The 21,273-nt window shown below is 46.7% G+C and overlaps 12 non-coding genes across 12 annotated transcripts; all 12 read right to left on the minus strand.

Moving 5' to 3' along the window:
• Positions 1–3,953: 3,953 nt before the first annotated feature.
• Positions 3,954–4,025, minus strand: trnap-agg (transfer RNA proline (anticodon AGG)). The gene has a single exon. It is a non-coding gene; the product is annotated as a tRNA-Pro (tRNA).
• A 1,591-nt stretch (positions 4,026–5,616) lies between these two features.
• On the minus strand, positions 5,617–5,688 carry trnap-agg (transfer RNA proline (anticodon AGG)). The gene has a single exon. It is a non-coding gene; the product is annotated as a tRNA-Pro (tRNA).
• A 335-nt stretch (positions 5,689–6,023) lies between these two features.
• Positions 6,024–6,095, minus strand: trnap-agg (transfer RNA proline (anticodon AGG)). The gene has a single exon. It is a non-coding gene; the product is annotated as a tRNA-Pro (tRNA).
• Positions 6,096–6,377: 282 nt separating this feature from the next.
• Positions 6,378–6,449, minus strand: trnap-agg (transfer RNA proline (anticodon AGG)). The gene has a single exon. It is a non-coding gene; the product is annotated as a tRNA-Pro (tRNA).
• Positions 6,450–7,833: 1,384 nt separating this feature from the next.
• Positions 7,834–7,905, minus strand: trnap-agg (transfer RNA proline (anticodon AGG)). Its single transcript has one exon. It is a non-coding gene; the product is annotated as a tRNA-Pro (tRNA).
• A 335-nt stretch (positions 7,906–8,240) lies between these two features.
• Positions 8,241–8,312, minus strand: trnap-agg (transfer RNA proline (anticodon AGG)). The gene has a single exon. It is a non-coding gene; the product is annotated as a tRNA-Pro (tRNA).
• A 7,322-nt stretch (positions 8,313–15,634) lies between these two features.
• trnap-agg (transfer RNA proline (anticodon AGG)) lies at positions 15,635–15,706 on the minus strand. The gene has a single exon. It is a non-coding gene; the product is annotated as a tRNA-Pro (tRNA).
• A 1,591-nt stretch (positions 15,707–17,297) lies between these two features.
• Positions 17,298–17,369, minus strand: trnap-agg (transfer RNA proline (anticodon AGG)). The gene has a single exon. It is a non-coding gene; the product is annotated as a tRNA-Pro (tRNA).
• A 335-nt stretch (positions 17,370–17,704) lies between these two features.
• On the minus strand, positions 17,705–17,776 carry trnap-agg (transfer RNA proline (anticodon AGG)). The gene has a single exon. It is a non-coding gene; the product is annotated as a tRNA-Pro (tRNA).
• A 282-nt stretch (positions 17,777–18,058) lies between these two features.
• On the minus strand, positions 18,059–18,130 carry trnar-acg (transfer RNA arginine (anticodon ACG)). Its single transcript has one exon. It is a non-coding gene; the product is annotated as a tRNA-Arg (tRNA).
• Positions 18,131–19,648: 1,518 nt separating this feature from the next.
• Positions 19,649–19,720, minus strand: trnap-agg (transfer RNA proline (anticodon AGG)). The gene has a single exon. It is a non-coding gene; the product is annotated as a tRNA-Pro (tRNA).
• A 334-nt stretch (positions 19,721–20,054) lies between these two features.
• On the minus strand, positions 20,055–20,127 carry trnal-aag (transfer RNA leucine (anticodon AAG)). Its single transcript has one exon. It is a non-coding gene; the product is annotated as a tRNA-Leu (tRNA).
• Positions 20,128–21,273: the final 1,146 nt, after the last annotated feature.

Here is a 21,273-nt window from a genome sequence, read left to right on the forward strand (position 1 = left end):
ATTATAGTTCATTTGAATCTCATACAATCACTGTAACATCTCCTATCGAACTCCACATTGTGGTAATCTACCGCCCTCCTACTCAACTTGGCATCTTCTTAGAAGAGCTGGATGGGCTGCTGTCCTCGTTTCCAGAGGATGGCAGCCCACTTCTAGTCTTTGGGGACCTCAACATTCACCTTGACAAACCCTATGCTGCTGACTTCAATTCACTTCTAGCTTCATTTGATCTACAACGTGTTATCACTACATGCACTCATAAATCTGGCAACCAACTTGATCTCATTTACATGCGAAATTGTATTTCAGACAATGTTGTGGTCAAACCCCTACACATCTCTGACCACTTCTTCATTACATTTGACCTACATCTTGCTACTTGTGCACTCCCAACCCCTCTACCTGTTACTTTTAGAAGAAACCTACGCTCTCTCTCACACTCCCATCTTTCTTCTTTAGTATCCTCCTCCCTTCCCTCTCCTACTCACTTCTCATCCCTGGACACTAATGCAGCAACTGACACCTTATGCTCCACTATTACCTCCTGTCTAGATGCTATATGCCCTCTCTCCTCCAGGCCAGCACGATCTGCTCCGACAACCCCTTGGTTATCCGATGTTCTTCGTGAGCATCGTTCCAAACTTAGGGCAGCTGAGAGAAAATGGCACAAATCTAAGGATCCATCCGACCTCAGTATGTATCGGTCTATGCTCTCATCTTTCGCTACCCAAGTACATGCAGCCAAATCTTCATACTTCCACAACAGGATCAACAATTCCCCGGACGCACGCAACCTTTTCAAAACATTTAATACACTGCTTTGTCCCCCTCCACCACCTCCCACAACTTCTATAACAGCTGATGATTTCGCCACATTTTTTACAGACAAAACTACATCGATCAATAATAAGTTCTCAGCTCCACACATACAGGAACTAAAATTGACCACAATCACGGCTGGAACACCCCACTTCTCCTTCTGTCCTTGCTCGGAGGCAGAAGTAACCAAACTTTTCCTCTCCAGCCATCCGACGACATGTCCTTTAGATCCTATCCCCTCACACCTTCTCCAAGCAATCTCCCCTACAATCCTACCGGCGCTCACACACATCATCAACACATCTCTTCTCACAGGCACTTTTCCCACTACATTTAAGCAGGCCCGGGTAACCCCACTGCTCAAAAAACCTACACTTAACTCCTCACTCATAGACAACTACAGACCTGTCTCCCTCCTTCCATTCATAGCAAAAACACTGGAACGGGCTGTTTTCAACCAGCTATCCTTATTCCTCTCACAGAACAATCTACTGGACTCTAACCAATCAGGGTTCAGAAGCGGCCATTCAACTGAGACTGCGCTACTGTCTGTCACTGAAGCCTTGCGGACGGCAAAAGCTGAGTCCAAATCATCGGTACTCATCTTGCTGGACCTATCTGCAGCTTTTGACACTGTGAATCACCAGATCCTCCTGTCCACCCTCTCAATGCTGGGTATTACAGGGACTTCACTTCGCTGGTTCAAATCCTACCTCTCTGGTAGGTCTTTCAGAGTGGCCTGGGGAGGCGAGGTATCCAAAACTCATCAACTGGTCACTGGGGTTCCTCAGGGTTCAGTTCTTGGACCTCTCCTCTTCTCCATATACACTACATCTCTGGGCCCCATCATACAGGCACATGGCTTCTCCTACCATTGCTATGCTGATGACACACAGCTCTATCTTTCTTTCAAACCAGACGATCCATCGGTAGCTGCACGGATCTCAGGTTGCCTAGCGGATATCTCTGCATGGATAAAGGAACACCATCTACAGCTCAATCTAGCAAAGACGGAACTCCTTATCTTTCCTGCCACTCCATCTCTACAGCATGACTTCTCCATCCAGTTAGGTTCATCAACAATTACCCCATCAACTTCAGCCAGAAATCTGGGTGTTATCTTTGACAACCAACTGACTTTTAAAGACCACATAGCTAAGACCGCTCGATCTTGCAGGTTTGCATTGTACAACATCAGAAAGATCAGGCCCTTCCTAACAGAGCATGCTACACAACTCCTCGTCCAGGCCCTGGTCATTTCCAGGCTGGACTACTGCAATGCTCTTTTAGCTGGTCTTCCAGCATGTACAATCAAGCCTCTACAAATGATTCAGAATGCAGCAGCACGACTGGTCTTCAACGAGCCCAAAAAGGCCCATGTTACACCTCTCTTCATATCCCTGCACTGGCTACCGGTTACAGCACGCATCAAATTCAAGACACTGATGCTGGCCTATAGGACAGCCACCGGATCATCACCTGCCTACCTCCATTCACTACTACACATCTACACTCCTTCCAGAAGACTGAGATCCTCTAGTGAAAGACGCCTCATTGTACCACCACAGAGAGGCATGAAATCACTGTCCAGAACATTCTCGTTCAACGTTCCTGCCTGGTGGAATGATCTTCCCACCCCTATCCGGAATGCAGACTCCTTAACAGCTTTCAAACGACTGCTGAAAACCCATCTTTTTCGACACTATCTGACTCAATAAAAAAAAAAAAAAAAAAAAAAAATATCCTCCCTTCTAGCCTGTTTTTCCTCTCTTTCTTGATCTTCTCCTTCTAGCCTGCACTCTTCTAACAACGCCTGATATATGGTATTTTTGAACACTTCCTATGTTGATCTGCCTCCTTAGGATGAATCACTTGTTGTATTCCCAATTGTAAGTCGCTTTGGATAAAAGCGTCGGCTAAATGAATAAATGTAAATGTAAATGTAAATCATACCCCAGACCAACGAGGCATTCAACCAAACTCTTCACTGTGTTCCCGGTAAAGAAAGCAGGATGCACAGATACACATTAAAAGAGCACTTTTGAAGTTGCAGACTGGCTCGTTCGGGATTTGAAGGTGGGCCCTCTCGCAACTTAAGCGAGAATCATACCCCTAGACCAACAAGACTCCTAGGGGTGTGACGTCGTGAAGACGACAGATATGGCTGCAAAAAAAAAAAACTCTTATCTGCCACAGCTACACCAGCTTGGGCTTCCCTTCCAATCGAGTGTTGACCAAAGCTTATCAGGGTAAGGGACTTGAGGCTCGATCCCAACCCAGATGGTTGCAGTGCAGCGCCGCCCAACTATGGCAATGGTCGGATCGACTTATACAACTCCAGAAACCCGGGACCTCTCGTACCCGCTGTGCGTTGGTTTTCATTTATACTTCTGCATCATTGTCCGCGTCGACGTGCAGTACACATGCGAACCGCTAGTCTGCAGTGTCCACGGGCATGATGCTTGTGTAAACCGGAGTACCACGGCAGAGGCCGAAGAAAAGGCCGTAGCTACGGCGCCTGTTCGACCCAGAAGTATAAATCAGACTTTACACTCTCCCAAATGAGCTATATTGACAATGCCACGTCTGGCCAGTGACCAGCGCTGTAAATGACATTGACACTGAAAAAACCACAATGATGATGCCTTGCAACTGAGCCAAAGCAAGCAGGATAGAAAGCTACTCCTCCAAAAAGGTGTTTTCAAAGCTTCAGACAGGCTCATCCAGGATTTGAACCCAAGAACTGTCGCACCTGAAGCAAGAATCACAACCCTAGACCAACGAGCCACACAAATCTGCTTGCTCCCTTGGTTGCCAAATGCAAAAAGACTATGCACATGGCTGCTAAGACACTCATTTTTGCCATGCCTCCACCAGCTCGGGCTAACTTCCCAATCGACTGTTGACCCCAAAAATGTCACGCGAAAGATGTGAAGCAAGGTTCAACTGTAGACGGTTGCCATCTGAGCGATTTCTGTGACCATACCTCCTTTCAGTGCAAACTCTCAAACCCATCAAGCTAAGCAGCCAACCAAGTTTAAATTGCAGATGAGGAACTGAGAAAAAGGGTGCGACTTAGACGTCAAAAGAAAGCCGGATCAATGGATGCAACTTTAAAAATGAAGGCTGAATGCGGGCTCGTCCGGGATTTGAACCCGGGACCTCTCGCACCCTAAGCGAGAATCATACCCCTAGACCAACGAGCCTCTTTCCTGTTGGAACCCTCTGCGCTCCTCGTAAAGGAAGCAGGATGCACGCTACAAATTAATAAGAGCACTTTTAAAGCTGCAGACGGACTCATCCTGGATTTTAAACCCAAGACCTCTCGCACCCAAAATGTTAATCATACCCTTAGACAAACGAGCCTATCAATGGTGTCCAGTCGTGAAGAAGGCACATACGGCTGCAAAAAACTCCCACATCCTTTCTGCTGGGTCTCCACCAGATTGGACAGCCCTTACAATCGAATGTTGACCAAAACTTGTCAGGACGTGAGCCTCGAATCAACCCCAGACTGAAAACAGGCCTCAAAGGCCACGGCGGGCTCGTCCGGGATTTGAAGCCGGGACCTCTCGCAACTTAAGCGAGAATCATACCCCAGACCAACGAGGCATTCAACCAAACTCTTCACTGTGTTCCCGGTAAAGAAAGCAGGATGCACAGATACACATTAAAAGAGCACTTTTGAAGTTGCAGACTGGCTCGTTCGGGATTTGAAGGTGGGCCCTCTCGCAACTTAAGCGAGAATCATACCCCTAGACCAACAAGACTCCTAGGGGTGTGACGTCGTGAAGACGACAGATATGGCTGCAAAAAAAAAACTCTTATCTGCCACAGCTACACCAGCTTGGGCTTCCCTTCCAATCGAGTGTTGACCAAAGCTTATCAGGGTAAGGGACTTGAGGCTCGATCCCAACCCAGATGGTTGCAGTGCAGCGCCGCCCAACTATGGCAATGGTCGGATCGACTTATACAACTCCAGAAACCCGGGACCTCTCGTACCCGCTGTGCGTTGGTTTTCAATTATACTTCTGCATCATTGTCCGCGTCGACGTGCAGTACACATGCGAACCGCTAGTCTGCAGTGTCCACGGGCATGATGCTTGTGTAAACCGGAGTACCACGGCAGAGGCCGAAGAAAAGGCCGTAGCTACGGCGACTGTTCGACCCAGAAGTATAAATCAGACTTTACACTCTCCCAAATGAGCTATATTGACAATGCCACGTCTGGCCAGTGACCAGCGCTGTAAATGACATTGACACTGAAAAAACCACAAGTAGGAAGATTTCAGTCCTACCTAATGATGGCTTGCAACTGAGCCAAAGCAAGCAGGATAGACAGCTACTCCTCCAAAAAGGTGTTTTCAAAGCTTCAGACAGGCTCGTCCAGGATTTGAACCCAAGAACTGTCGCACCTGAAGCAAGAATCACAACCCTAGACCAACGAGCCACACAAATCTGCTTGCTCCCTTGGTTGCCAAATGCAAAAAGACTATGCACATGGCTGCTAAGACACTCATTTTTGCCATGCCTCCACCAGCTCGGGCTAACTTCCCAATCGACTGTTGACCCCAAAAATGTCACGCGAAAGATGTGAAGCAAGGTTCAACTGTAGACGGTTGCCATCTGAGCGATTTCTGTGACCATACCTCCTTTCAGTGCAAACTCTCAAACCCATCAAGCTAAGCAGCCAACCAAGTTTAAATTGCAGATGAGGAACTGAGAAAAAGGGTGCGACTTAGACGTCAAAAGAAAGCCGGATCAATGGATGCAACTTTAAAAATGAAGGCTGAATGCGGGCTCGTCCGGGATTTGAACCCGGGACCTCTCGCACCCTAAGCGAGAATCATACCCCTAGACCAACGAGCCTCTTTCCTGTTGGAACCCACTGCGCTCCTCGTAAAGGAAGCAGGATGCACGCTACAAATTAATAAGAGCACTTTTAAAGCTGCAGACGGACTCATCCTGGATTTTAAACCCAAGACCTCTCGCACCCAGAATGTTAATCATACCCTTAGACAAACGAGCCTATCAATGGTGTGCAGTCGTGAAGAAGGCACATACGGCTGCAAAAAACTCCCACATCCTTTCTGCTGGGTCTCCACCAGATTGGACAGCCCTTACAATCGAATGTTGACCAAAACTTGTCAGGACGTGAGCCTCGAATCAACCCCAGACTGAAAACAGGCCTCAAAGGCCACGGCGGGCTCGTCCGGGATTTGAACCCGGGACCTCTCGCACCCTAAGCGAGAATCATACCCCTAGACCAACGAGCCAACTACCTACACAATTCATTGTACCCGGCCACATGCTTTACTGCACCCCTGGTAAAAAAAGTCCATTTTGGCACTTACAGGATAGACATTAAAACTCAAGTAAAACAGGCTTTAACGACTGAGTCGGGCTCGTTCGGGATTTGAAGCCGGGACCTCTCGCAACTTAAGCGAGAATCATACCCCAGACCAGCGAGGCATTCAACCAAACTCTTCACTGTGCTCCCGGTAAAGAAAGCAGGATGTACAGATACACATTAAAAGAGCACTTTTGAAGTTGCTGACAGGCTCGTCCGGGATTTGAATCCGGGACCTCTCGCACCCTAAGCGAGAATCATACCCCTAGACCAACGAGCCAACTACCTACACAATTCATTGTACCCGGCGACATGCTTTGCTGCACCCCTGGTAAGAAAAGTCCATTTTGGCACTTACAGGATAGACATTAAAACTCAAGTAAAACAGGCTTTAACGACTGAGTCGGGCTCGTCCGTTATTTGAACCCGGGACCTCTCGCACCCGAAGTGAGAATCATACCCCTAGACCAACGAGCCATTCAACCAAACTCTTCACTGTGCTCCCGGTAAAGAAAGCAGGATTCACAGATACACATTAAAAGAGCACTTTTGAAGTTGCAGACTGGCTCGTTCGGGATTTGAAGGTGGGCCCTCTCGCAACTTAAGCGAGAATCATACCCCTAGACCAACAAGACTCCTAGGGGTGTGACGTCGTGAAGACGACAGATATGGCTGCAAAAAAAAAAAACTCTTATCTGCCACAGCTACACCAGCTTGGGCTTCCCTTCCAATCGAGTGTTGACCAAAGCTTATCAGGGTAAGGGACTTGAGGCTCGATCCCAACCCAGATGGTTGCAGTGCAGCTCCGCCCAACTATGGCAATGGTTGGATCGACTTATACAACTCCAGAAACCCGGGACCTCTCGTACCCGCTGTGCGTTGGTTTTCATTTATACTTCTGCATCATTGTCCGCGTCGACGTGCAGTACACATGCGAACCGCTAGTCTGCAGTGTCCACGGGCATGATGCTTGTGTAAACCGGAGTACCACGGCAGAGGCCGAAGAAAAGGCCGTAGCTACGGCGCCTGTTCGACCCAGAAGTATAAATCAGACTTTACACTCTCCCAAATGAGCTATATTGACAATGCCACGTCTGGCCAGTGACCAGCGCTGTAAATGACATTGACACTGAAAAAACCACAAGTAGGAAGATTTCAGTCCTACCTAATGATGGCTTGCAACTGAGCCAAAGCAAGCAGGATAGACAGCTACTCCTCCAAAAAGGTGTTTTCAAAGCTTCAGACAGGCTCGTCCAGGATTTGAACCCAAGAACTGTCGCACCTGAAGCAAGAATCACAACCCTAGACCAACGAGCCACACAAATCTGCTTGCTCCCTTGGTTGCCAAATGCAAAAAGACTATGCACATGGCTGCTAAGACACTCATTTTTGCCATGCCTCCACCAGCTCGGGCTAACTTCCCAATCGACTGTTGACCCCAAAAATGTCACGCGAAAGATGTGAAGCAAGGTTCAACTGTAGACGGTTGCCATCTGAGCGATTTCTGTGACCATACCTCCTTTCAGTGCAAACTCTCAAACCCATCAAGCTAAGCAGCCAACCAAGTTTAAATTGCAGATGAGGAACTGAGAAAAAGGGTGCGACTTAGACGTCAAAAGAAAGCCGGATCAATGGATGCAACTTTAAAAATGAAGGCTGAATGCGGGCTCGTCCGGGATTTGAACCCGGGACCTCTCGCACCCTAAGCGAGAATCATACCCCTAGACCAACGAGCCTCTCTCCTGTTGGAACCCTCTGCGCTCCTCGTAAAGGAAGCAGGATGCACGCTACAAATTAATAAGAGCACTTTTAAAGCTGCAGACGGACTCATCCTGGATTTTAAACCCAAGACCTCTCGCACCCAGAATGTTAATCATACCCTTAGACAAACGAGCCTATCAATGGTGTGCAGTTGTGAAGAAGGCACATACGGCTGCAAAAAACTCCCACATCCTTTCTGCTGGGTCTCCACCAGATTGGACAGCCCTTACAATCGAATGTTGACCAAAACTTGTCAGGACGTGAGCCTCGAATCAACCCCAGACTGAAAACAGGCCTCAAAGGCCACGGCGGGCTCGTCCGGGATTTGAACCCGGGACCTCTCGCACCCTAAGCGAGAATCATACCCCTAGACCAACGAGCCAACTACCTACACAATTCATTGTACCCGGCCACATGCTTTACTGCACCCCTGGTAAAAAAAGTCCATTTTGGCACTTACAGGATTGACATTAAAACTCAAGTAAAACAGGCTTTAACGACTGAGTCGGGCTCGTTCGGGATTTGAAGCCGGGACCTCTCGCAACTTAAGCGAGAATCATACCCCAGACCAGCGAGGCATTCAACCAAACTCTTCACTGTGCTCCCGGTAAAGAAAGCAGGATGTACAGATACACATTAAAAGAGCACTTTTGAAGTTGCTGACAGGCTCGTCCGGGATTTGAATCCGGGACCTCTCGCACCCTAAGCGAGAATCATACACCTAGACCAACGAGCCAACTACCTACACAATTCATTGTACCCGGCGACATGCTTTGCTGCACCCCTGGTAAGAAAAGTCCATTTTGGCACTTACAGGATAGACATTAAAACTCAAGTAAAACAGGCTTTAACGACTGAGTCGGGCTCGTCCGTTATTTGAACCCGGGACCTCTCGCACCCGAAGCGAGAATCATACCCCTAGACCAACGAGCCATTCAACCAAACTCTTCACTGTGCTCCCGGTAAAGAAAGCAGGATTCACAGATACACATTAAAAGAGCACTTTTGAAGTTGCAGACAGGCTCGTTCGGGATTTGAAGCCGGGACCTCTCGCAACTTAAGCGAGAATCAGTCCTTAAGTGAGTTCAGTCCTCAGACGAGAAAGAACGACGGCGCGTAAGTGTCTACTTTAATACTATTTCACTAGGCGGTCGTTACTTAGAGTTGCTGCTAAAAGCACTTTGTCGTTTCTGTTTAATTACTTATTCCTAAGTATTAATTTTAAGCCGCTGTTCTCTTAAGCACTCTGTAGTTTCTATTCAATTATTAGTTAATATTAAATTTGAGCTGCTTCTAAAACGCACTCTGTAGTTTCTATTTACTTATTGGTTAAATATTAAATTTGAGCTGCTTCTAAAACGCACTCTGTAGTTTCTATTTACTTATTAGTTAATATTAAATTTGAGCTGCTTCTAAAACGCACTCTGTAGTTTCTATTTACTTATTGGTTAAATATTAAATTTGAGCTGCTTCTAAAACGCACTCTGTAGTTTCTATTTACTTATTGGTTAAATATTAAATTTGAGCTGCTTCTAAAACGCACTCTGTAGTTTCTATTTACTTATTGGTTAATATTAAATTTGAGCTGCTTCTAAAACGCACTCTGTAGTTTCTATTCACTTATTCGTTAATATTAAATTTGAGCTGCTTCTAAAACGCACTCTGTAGTTTCTATTTACTTATTCGTTAATATTAAATTTGAGCTGCTTCTAAAACGCACTCTGTAGTTTCTATTTACTTATTGGTTAATATTAATTTTGAGCTGCTTCTTAAAGTACTCTGTTGTTCTATTTAATTATTCGTTTGTTTTATTTACATCTATTCACTGTTAGAAAAGGAGTGTTCTTCTGTTATTTGTCCTGCGATTGTTTTTGCTTTAAATTCTAGTTTTTATTGCAATCATTAAAATTGATAACTGAGCGTACGGCCAAGGGAAGCTTTTGTTTTTGTCATATCGTTCCCTTCTGGAGCTATTACAAGTGCGAAGCTGTTGCTTTTTGAGTTTCTATTGAGCCATTTTGCGTGCGGGCGAGACATTCGCGGCTCACTGAGCCTAGGAGGCGTGGCTAGCGAGAATACTGCTTAAATAGTTTGCTTACTTTCCATACTGCGGGAAAGTGAGTTCAGTCCTCAGACGAGAAAGAACGACGGCGCGTAAGTGTCTACTTTAATACTATTTCACTAGGCGGTCGTTACTTAGAGTTGCTGCTAAAAGCACTTTGTCGTTTCTGTTTAATTACTTATTCCTAAGTATTAATTTTAAGCCGCTGTTCTCTTAAGCACTCTGTAGTTTCTATTCAATTATTAGTTAATATTAAATTTGAGCTGCTTCTAAAACGCACTCTGTAGTTTCTATTTACTTATTGGTTAAATATTAAATTTGAGCTGCTTCTAAAACGCACTCTGTAGTTTCTATTTACTTATTGGTTAAATATTAAATTTGAGCTGCTTCTAAAACGCACTCTGTAGTTTCTATTTACTTATTGGTTAATATTAAATTTGAGCTGCTTCTAAAACGCACTCTGTAGTTTCTATTTACTTATTGGTTAAATATTAAATTTGAGCTGCTTCTAAAACGCACTCTGTAGTTTCTATTTACTTATTGGTTAAATATTAAATTTGAGCTGCTTCTAAAACGCACTCTGTAGTTTCTATTTACTTATTGGTTAATATTAAATTTGAGCTGCTTCTAAAACGCACTCTGTAGTTTCTATTCACTTATTCGTTAATATTAAATTTGAGCTGCTTCTAAAACGCACTCTGTAGTTTCTATTTACTTATTGGTTAATATTAAATTTGAGCTGCTTCTAAAACGCACTCTGTAGTTTCTATTTACTTATTGGTTAATATTAATTTTGAGCTGCTTCTTAAAGTACTCTGTTGTTCTATTTAATTATTCGTTTGTTTTATTTACATCTATTCACTGTTAGAAAAGGAGTGTTCTTCTGTTATTTGTCCTGCGATTGTTTTTGCTTTAAATTCTAGTTTTTATTGCAATCATTAAAATTGATAACTGAGCGTACGGCCAAGGGAAGCTTTTGTTTTTGTCATATCGTTCCCTTCTGGAGCTATTACAAGTGCGAAGCTGTTGCTTTTTGAGTTTCTATTGAGCCATTTTGCGTGCGGGCGAGACATTCGCGGCTCACTGAGCCTAGGAGGCGTCCCTAGCTTTTATCATTGAAGCACTGTTTGGTTGTCTATTTAACTGCGTCAGAACAGCTGACGCTGAAGCGTCAGCGGAAGCGTTCAGCCTCCTCGCGTGAAGACCGACGAGAGTAAAGACTGCGACTTTTCCTGCGCGACTTCTCCGAGCAACGACACCGACAACGCACTTAAGTACTCCTCTCCTTTATTTCACTCTTCTTTCTGTCCTCCTCTATCATGTGTTTCCAACTCATTCCGGTGGTCTCTTCACACCGCACTAATATCACACGCACACGTCGACGCAATATTTCTAACCTGCGTCCTATCGACACTTCTTCCACTGAACCTTTCTCTTTCACGGTTGGACTCTGGAACTGTCAATCAGCTGTAAACAAATCTGACTTCATTTCAGCATTTTCTGTGCAATCTGGTTTGAGCATTCTAGGCTTGACTGAGACCTGGATTCGTCCAGAAGACTCTGCAACCCCAGCTGCTCTTTCTAATAACTTTTCCTTCTCTCACACCCCTCGTCAGACTGGAAGGGGTGGGGGGACGGGACTTCTTATTTCTAACAACTGGAAATACTCAACCCATTCTCCTCTATGCAATTATAGTTCATTTGAATCTCATACAATCACTGTAACATCTCCTATCGAACTCCACATTGTGGTAATCTACCGCCCTCCTACTCAACTTGGCATCTTCTTAGAAGAGCTGGATGGGCTGCTGTCCTCGTTTCCAGAGGATGGCAGCCCACTTCTAGTCTTTGGGGACCTCAACATTCACCTTGACAAACCCTATGCTGCTGACTTCAATTCACTTCTAGCTTCATTTGATCTACAACGTGTTATCACTACATGCACTCATAAATCTGGCAACCAACTTGATCTCATTTACATGCGAAATTGTATTTCAGACAATGTTGTGGTCAAACCCCTACACATCTCTGACCACTTCTTCATTACATTTGACCTACATCTTGCTACTTGTGCACTCCCAACCCCTCTACCTGTTACTTTTAGAAGAAACCTACGCTCTCTCTCACACTCCCATCTTTCTTCTTTAGTATCCTCCTCCCTTCCCTCTCCTACTCACTTCTCATCCCTGGACACTAATGCAGCAACTGACACCTTATGCTCCACTATTACCTCCTGTCTAGATGCTATATGCCCTCTCTCCTCCAGGCCAGCACGATCTGCTCCGACAACCCCTTGGTTATCCGATGTTCTTCGTGAGCATCGTTCCAAACTTAGGGCAGCTGAGAGAAAATGGCACAAATCTAAGGATCCATCCGACCTCAGTATGTATCGGTCTATGCTCTCATCTTTCGCTACCCAAGTACATGCAGCCAAATCTTCATACTTCCACAACAGGATCAACAATTCCCCGGACGCACGCAACCTTTTCAAAACATTTAATACACTGCTTTGTCCCCCTCCACCACCTCCCACAACTTCTATAACAGCTGATGATTTCGCCACATTTTTTACAGACAAAACTACATCGATCAATAATAAGTTCTCAGCTCCACACATACAGGAACTAAAATTGACCACAATCACGGCTGGAACACCCCACTTCTCCTTCTGTCCTTGCTCGGAGGCAGAAGTAACCAAACTTTTCCTCTCCAGCCATCCGACGACATGTCCTTTAGATCCTATCCCCTCACACCTTCTCCAAGCAATCTCCCCTACAATCCTACCGGCGCTCACACACATCATCAACACATCTCTTCTCACAGGCACTTTTCCCACTACATTTAAGCAGGCCCGGGTAACCCCACTGCTCAAAAAACCTACACTTAACTCCTCACTCATAGACAACTACAGACCTGTCTCCCTCCTTCCATTCATAGCAAAAACACTGGAACGGGCTGTTTTCAACCAGCTATCCTTATTCCTCTCACAGAACAATCTACTGGACTCTAACCAATCAGGGTTCAGAAGCGGCCATTCAACTGAGACTGCGCTACTGTCTGTCACTGAAGCCTTGCGGACGGCAAAAGCTGAGTCCAAATCATCGGTACTCATCTTGCTGGACCTATCTGCAGCTTTTGACACTGTGAATCACCAGATCCTCCTGTCCACCCTCTCAATGCTGGGTATTACAGGGACTTCACTTCGCTGGTTCAAATCCTACCTCTCTGGTAGGTCTTTCAGAGTGGCCTGGGGAGGCGAGGTATCCAAAACTCATCAACTGGTCACTGGGGTTCCTCAGGGTTCAGTTCTTGGACCTCTCCTCTTCTCCATATACACTACATCTCTGGGCCCCATCATACAGGCACATGGCTTCTCCTACCATTGCTATGCTGATGACACACAGCTCTATCTTTCTTTCAAACCAGACGATCCATCGGTAGCTGCACGGATCTCAGGTTGCCTAGCGGATATCTCTGCATGGATAAAGGAACACCATCTACAGCTCAATCTAGCAAAGACGGAACTCCTTATCTTTCCTGCCACTCCATCTCTACAGCATGACTTCTCCATCCAGTTAGGTTCATCAACAATTACCCCATCAACTTCAGCCAGAAATCTGGGTGTTATCTTTGACAACCAACTGACTTTTAAAGACCACATAGCTAAGACCGCTCGATCTTGCAGGTTTGCATTGTACAACATCAGAAAGATCAGGCCCTTCCTAACAGAGCATGCTACACAACTCCTCGTCCAGGCCCTGGTCATTTCCAGGCTGGACTACTGCAATGCTCTTTTAGCTGGTCTTCCAGCATGTACAATCAAGCCTCTACAAATGATTCAGAATGCAGCAGCACGACTGGTCTTCAACGAGCCCAAAAAGGCCCATGTTACACCTCTCTTCATATCCCTGCACTGGCTACCGGTTACAGCACGCATCAAATTCAAGACACTGATGCTGGCCTATAGGACAGCCACCGGATCATCACCTGCCTACCTCCATTCACTACTACACATCTACACTCCTTCCAGAAGACTGAGATCCTCTAGTGAAAGACGCCTCATTGTACCACCACAGAGAGGCATGAAATCACTGTCCAGAACATTCTCGTTCAACGTTCCTGCCTGGTGGAATGATCTTCCCACCCCTATCCGGAATGCAGACTCCTTAACAGCTTTCAAACGACTGCTGAAAACCCATCTTTTTCGACACTATCTGACTCAATAAAAAAAAAAAAAAAAAAAAAAAATATCCTCCCTTCTAGCCTGTTTTTCCTCTCTTTCTTGATCTTCTCCTTCTAGCCTGCACTCTTCTAACAACGCCTGATATATGGTATTTTTGAACACTTCCTATGTTGATCTGCCTCCTTAGGATGAATCACTTGTTGTATTCCCAATTGTAAGTCGCTTTGGATAAAAGCGTCGGCTAAATGAATAAATGTAAATGTAAATGTAAATCATACCCCAGACCAACGAGGCATTCAACCAAACTCTTCACTGTGTTCCCGGTAAAGAAAGCAGGATGCACAGATACACATTAAAAGAGCACTTTTGAAGTTGCAGACTGGCTCGTTCGGGATTTGAAGGTGGGCCCTCTCGCAACTTAAGCGAGAATCATACCCCTAGACCAACAAGACTCCTAGGGGTGTGACGTCGTGAAGACGACAGATATGGCTGCAAAAAAAAAAAACTCTTATCTGCCACAGCTACACCAGCTTGGGCTTCCCTTCCAATCGAGTGTTGACCAAAGCTTATCAGGGTAAGGGACTTGAGGCTCGATCCCAACCCAGATGGTTGCAGTGCAGCGCCGCCCAACTATGGCAATGGTCGGATCGACTTATACAACTCCAGAAACCCGGGACCTCTCGTACCCGCTGTGCGTTGGTTTTCATTTATACTTCTGCATCATTGTCCGCGTCGACGTGCAGTACACATGCGAACCGCTAGTCTGCAGTGTCCACGGGCATGATGCTTGTGTAAACCGGAGTACCACGGCAGAGGCCGAAGAAAAGGCCGTAGCTACGGCGCCTGTTCGACCCAGAAGTATAAATCAGACTTTACACTCTCCCAAATGAGCTATATTGACAATGCCACGTCTGGCCAGTGACCAGCGCTGTAAATGACATTGACACTGAAAAAACCACAATGATGATGCCTTGCAACTGAGCCAAAGCAAGCAGGATAGAAAGCTACTCCTCCAAAAAGGTGTTTTCAAAGCTTCAGACAGGCTCATCCAGGATTTGAACCCAAGAACTGTCGCACCTGAAGCAAGAATCACAACCCTAGACCAACGAGCCACACAAATCTGCTTGCTCCCTTGGTTGCCAAATGCAAAAAGACTATGCACATGGCTGCTAAGACACTCATTTTTGCCATGCCTCCACCAGCTCGGGCTAACTTCCCAATCGACTGTTGACCCCAAAAATGTCACGCGAAAGATGTGAAGCAAGGTTCAACTGTAGACGGTTGCCATCTGAGCGATTTCTGTGACCATACCTCCTTTCAGTGCAAACTCTCAAACCCATCAAGCTAAGCAGCCAACCAAGTTTAAATTGCAGATGAGGAACTGAGAAAAAGGGTGCGACTTAGACGTCAAAAGAAAGCCGGATCAATGGATGCAACTTTAAAAATGAAGGCTGAATGCGGGCTCGTCCGGGATTTGAACCCGGGACCTCTCGCACCCTAAGCGAGAATCATACCCCTAGACCAACGAGCCTCTTTCCTGTTGGAACCCTCTGCGCTCCTCGTAAAGGAAGCAGGATGCACGCTACAAATTAATAAGAGCACTTTTAAAGCTGCAGACGGACTCATCCTGGATTTTAAACCCAAGACCTCTCGCACCCAAAATGTTAATCATACCCTTAGACAAACGAGCCTATCAATGGTGTCCAGTCGTGAAGAAGGCACATACGGCTGCAAAAAACTCCCACATCCTTTCTGCTGGGTCTCCACCAGATTGGACAGCCCTTACAATCGAATGTTGACCAAAACTTGTCAGGACGTGAGCCTCGAATCAACCCCAGACTGAAAACAGGCCTCAAAGGCCACGGCGGGCTCGTCCGGGATTTGAAGCCGGGACCTCTCGCAACTTAAGCGAGAATCATACCCCAGACCAACGAGGCATTCAACCAAACTCTTCACTGTGTTCCCGGTAAAGAAAGCAGGATGCACAGATACACATTAAAAGAGCACTTTTGAAGTTGCAGACTGGCTCGTTCGGGATTTGAAGGTGGGCCCTCTCGCAACTTAAGCGAGAATCATACCCCTAGACCAACAAGACTCCTAGGGGTGTGACGTCGTGAAGACGACAGATATGGCTGCAAAAAAAAAACTCTTATCTGCCACAGCTACACCAGCTTGGGCTTCCCTTCCAATCGAGTGTTGACCAAAGCTTATCAGGGTAAGGGACTTGAGGCTCGATCCCAACCCAGATGGTTGCAGTGCAGCGCCGCCCAACTATGGCAATGGTCGGATCGACTTATACAACTCCAGAAACCCGGGACCTCTCGTACCCGCTGTGCGTTGGTTTTCAATTATACTTCTGCATCATTGTCCGCGTCGACGTGCAGTACACATGCGAACCGCTAGTCTGCAGTGTCCACGGGCATGATGCTTGTGTAAACCGGAGTACCACGGCAGAGGCCGAAGAAAAGGCCGTAGCTACGGCGACTGTTCGACCCAGAAGTATAAATCAGACTTTACACTCTCCCAAATGAGCTATATTGACAATGCCACGTCTGGCCAGTGACCAGCGCTGTAAATGACATTGACACTGAAAAAACCACAAGTAGGAAGATTTCAGTCCTACCTAATGATGGCTTGCAACTGAGCCAAAGCAAGCAGGATAGACAGCTACTCCTCCAAAAAGGTGTTTTCAAAGCTTCAGACAGGCTCGTCCAGGATTTGAACCCAAGAACTGTCGCACCTGAAGCAAGAATCACAACCCTAGACCAACGAGCCACACAAATCTGCTTGCTCCCTTGGTTGCCAAATGCAAAAAGACTATGCACATGGCTGCTAAGACACTCATTTTTGCCATGCCTCCACCAGCTCGGGCTAACTTCCCAATCGACTGTTGACCCCAAAAATGTCACGCGAAAGATGTGAAGCAAGGTTCAACTGTAGACGGTTGCCATCTGAGCGATTTCTGTGACCATACCTCCTTTCAGTGCAAACTCTCAAACCCATCAAGCTAAGCAGCCAACCAAGTTTAAATTGCAGATGAGGAACTGAGAAAAAGGGTGCGACTTAGACGTCAAAAGAAAGCCGGATCAATGGATGCAACTTTAAAAATGAAGGCTGAATGCGGGCTCGTCCGGGATTTGAACCCGGGACCTCTCGCACCCTAAGCGAGAATCATACCCCTAGACCAACGAGCCTCTTTCCTGTTGGAACCCACTGCGCTCCTCGTAAAGGAAGCAGGATGCACGCTACAAATTAATAAGAGCACTTTTAAAGCTGCAGACGGACTCATCCTGGATTTTAAACCCAAGACCTCTCGCACCCAGAATGTTAATCATACCCTTAGACAAACGAGCCTATCAATGGTGTGCAGTCGTGAAGAAGGCACATACGGCTGCAAAAAACTCCCACATCCTTTCTGCTGGGTCTCCACCAGATTGGACAGCCCTTACAATCGAATGTTGACCAAAACTTGTCAGGACGTGAGCCTCGAATCAACCCCAGACTGAAAACAGGCCTCAAAGGCCACGGCGGGCTCGTCCGGGATTTGAACCCGGGACCTCTCGCACCCTAAGCGAGAATCATACCCCTAGACCAACGAGCCAACTACCTACACAATTCATTGTACCCGGCCACATGCTTTACTGCACCCCTGGTAAAAAAAGTCCATTTTGGCACTTACAGGATAGACATTAAAACTCAAGTAAAACAGGCTTTAACGACTGAGTCGGGCTCGTTCGGGATTTGAAGCCGGGACCTCTCGCAACTTAAGCGAGAATCATACCCCAGACCAGCGAGGCATTCAACCAAACTCTTCACTGTGCTCCCGGTAAAGAAAGCAGGATGTACAGATACACATTAAAAGAGCACTTTTGAAGTTGCTGACAGGCTCGTCCGGGATTTGAATCCGGGACCTCTCGCACCGTAAGCGAGAATCATACCCCTAGACCAACGAGCCAACTACCTACACAATTCATTGTACCCGGCGACATGCTTTGCTGCACCCCTGGTAAGAAAAGTCCATTTTGGCACTTACAGGATAGACATTAAAACTCAAGTAAAACAGGCTTTAACGACTGAGTCGGGCTCGTCCGTTATTTGAACCCGGGACCTCTCGCACCCGAAGCGAGAATCATACCCCTAGACCAACGAGCCATTCAACCAAACTCTTCACTGTGCTCCCGGTAAAGAAAGCAGGATTCACAGATACACATTAAAAGAGCACTTTTGAAGTTGCAGACAGGCTCGTTCGGGATTTGAAGCCGGGACCTCTCGCAACTTAAGCGAGAATCATACCCCAGACCAACGAGGCATTCAACCAAACTCTTCACTGTGTTCCCGGTAAAGAAAGCAGGATGCACAGATACACATTAAAAGAGCACTTTTGAAGTTGCAGACTGGCTCGTTCGGGATTTGAAGGTGGGCCCTCTCGCAACTTAAGCGAGAATCATACCCCTAGACCAACAAGACTCCTAGGGGTGTGACGTCGTGAAGACGACAGATATGGCTGCAAAAAAAAAAACTCTTATCTGCCACAGCTACACCAGCTTGGGCTTCCCTTCCAATCGAGTGTTGACCAAAGCTTATCAGGGTAAGGGACTTGAGGCTCGATCCCAACCCAGATGGTTGCAGTGCAGCGCCGCCCAACTATGGCAATGGTCGGATCGACTTATACAACTCCAGAAACCCGGGACCTCTCGTACCCGCTGTGCGTTGGTTTTCATTTATACTTCTGCATCATTGTCCGCGTCGACGTGCAGTACACATGCGAACCGCTAGTCTGCAGTGTCCACGGGCATGATGCTTGTGTAAACCGGAGTACCACGGCAGAGGCCGAAGAAAAGGCCGTAGCTACGGCGCCTGTTCGACCCAGAAGTATAAATCAGACTTTACACTCTCCCAAATGAGCTATATTGACAATGCCACGTCTGGCCAGTGACCAGCGCTGTAAATGACATTGACACTGAAAAAACCACAATGATGATGCCTTGCAACTGAGCCAAAGCAAGCAGGATAGAAAGCTACTCCTCCAAAAAGGTGTTTTCAAAGCTTCAGACAGGCTCATCCAGGATTTGAACCCAAGAACTGTCGCACCTGAAGCAAGAATCACAACCCTAGACCAACGAGCCACACAAATCTGCTTGCTCCCTTGGTTGCCAAATGCAAAAAGACTATGCACATGGCTGCTAAGACACTCATTTTTGCCATGCCTCCACCAGCTCGGGCTAACTTCCCAATCGACTGTTGACCCCAAAAATGTCACGCGAAAGATGTGAAGCAAGGTTCAACTGTAGACGGTTGCCATCTGAGCGATTTCTGTGACCATACCTCCTTTCAGTGCAAACTCTCAAACCCATCAAGCTAAGCAGCCAACCAAGTTTAAATTGCAGATGAGGAACTGAGAAAAAGGGTGCGACTTAGACGTCAAAAGAAAGCCGGATCAATGGATGCAACTTTAAAAATGAAGGCTGAATGCGGGCTCGTCCGGGATTTGAACCCGGGACCTCTCGCACCCTAAGCGAGAATCATACCCCTAGACCAACGAGCCTCTTTCCTGTTGGAACCCTCTGCGCTCCTCGTAAAGGAAGCAGGATGCACGCTACAAATTAATAAGAGCACTTTCAAAGCTGCAGACGGACTCATCCTGGATTTTAAACCCAAGACCTCTCGCACCCAAAATGTTAATCATACCCTTAGACAAATGAGCCTATCAATGGTGTCCAGTCGTGAAGAAGGCACATACGGCTGCAAAAAACTCCCACATCCTTTCTGCTGGGTCTCCACCAGATTGGACAGCCCTTACAATCGAATGTTGACCAAAAGATGTCAGGACGTGAGCCTCGAATCAACCCCAGACTGAAAACAGGCCTCAAAGGCCACGGCGGCCTCGTCCGGGATTTGAACCCGGGACCTCTCGCACCTTAAGCGAGAATCATACCCCTAGACCAACGAGCCAACTACCGACACAATTCATTGTACCCGGCCACATGCTTTACTGCACCCCTGGTAAAAAAGGTCCATTTTGGCACTTACAGGATAAACATTAAAACTCAAGTAAAACAGGCTTTAACGACTGAGTCGGGCTCGTCCGTTATTTGAACCCGGGACCTCTCGCACCCGAAGCGAGAATCATACCCCTAGACCAACGAGCCATTCAACCAAACTCTTCACTGTGCTCCCGGTAAAGAAAGCAGGATGCACAGATACACATTAAAAGAGCACTTTTGAAGTTGCAGACAGGCTCGTTCGGGATTTGAAGCCGGGACCTCTCGCAACTTAAGCGAGAATCATACCCCTAGACCAACAAGACTCCTAGGGGTATGACGTCGTGAAGACGACAGATATGGCTGCAAAAAAAAACAACTCTTATCTGCCACAGCTACACCAGCTTGGGCTTCCCTTCCAATCGAGTGTTGACCAAAGCTTATCAGGGTAAGGGACTTGAGGCTCGATCCCAACCCAGATGGTTGCAGTGCAGCGCCGCCCAACTATGGCAATGGTCGGATCGACTTATACAACTCCAGAAACCCGGGACCTCTCGTACCCGCTGTGCGTTGGTTTTCAATTATACTTCTGCATCATTGTCCGCGTCGACGTGCAGTACACATGCGAACCGCTAGTCTGCAGTGTCCACGGGCATGATGCTTGTGTAAACCGGAGTACCACGGCAGAGGCCGAAGAAAAGGCCGTAGCTACGGCGACTGTTCGACCCAGAAGTATAAATCAGACTTTACACTCTCCCAAATGAGCTATATTGACAATGCCACGTCTGGCCAGTGACCAGCGCTGTAAATGACATTGACACTGAAAAAACCACAAGTAGGAAGATTTCAGTCCTACCTAATGATGGCTTGCAACTGAGCCAAAGCAAGCAGGATAGACAGCTACTCCTCCAAAAAGGTGTTTTCAAAGCTTCAGACAGGCTCGTCCAGGATTTGAACCCAAGAACTGTCGCACCTGAAGCAAGAATCACAACCCTAGACCAACGAGCCACACAAATCTGCTTGCTCCCTTGGTTGCCAAATGCAAAAAGACTATGCACATGGCTGCTAAGACACTCATTTTTGCCATGCCTCCACCAGCTCGGGCTAACTTCCCAAT

The sequence above is a fragment of the Garra rufa genome, chromosome 2 (genome assembly GCF_049309525.1).
Source record: "Garra rufa chromosome 2, GarRuf1.0, whole genome shotgun sequence".
Lineage (NCBI taxonomy): Eukaryota > Metazoa > Chordata > Actinopteri > Cypriniformes > Cyprinidae > Garra > Garra rufa.